The following is a 314-nucleotide window of genomic DNA, read 5'->3' as shown; positions in this document are numbered from 1 at the left end:
TATGTATGTATGTATATATATAATTACTTGAATTTGATGAATCTGAAATGAAAAACTAAAATCTAAAATATTTTTAACAATAAGCAACATTCAATAATATGTAACATTCAATAACAGTTTTATGTAACACTCAAACATTTTAAATTGCTGTGCAAAACGGTGCAAAAACAGCAATAGAACTTCCAAACAAACTGTAACCAACATAGCCTAGGTAGCTAGCAGTGCTACACAAATTTTAATGCAACTATGCAAAATTGGACTGCTGTTTAGTTCAACAAACGTGGCAGGTTTTTCTTTAGGAACAAAAGTTGCTC

At 29.6% G+C, this 314-nt stretch overlaps 1 protein-coding gene across 2 annotated transcripts in view; it reads left to right on the top strand.

Moving 5' to 3' along the window:
* The window catches only part of kif20a (kinesin family member 20A), a 13,810-nt gene that overhangs the window by 1,038 nt on the left and 12,458 nt on the right, over positions 1–314 (top strand). The gene's annotated exons all lie outside the window — the stretch shown is intronic.

The sequence above is a fragment of the Monopterus albus genome, unplaced genomic scaffold (genome assembly GCF_001952655.1).
Source record: "Monopterus albus unplaced genomic scaffold, M_albus_1.0 scaffold39.1, whole genome shotgun sequence".
NCBI classification, from domain to species: Eukaryota; Metazoa; Chordata; class Actinopteri; order Synbranchiformes; family Synbranchidae; genus Monopterus; species Monopterus albus.
The sequence above is the reverse complement of the archived record's forward strand: the minus strand, read 5'-3'. Positions and strand labels throughout refer to the sequence as shown.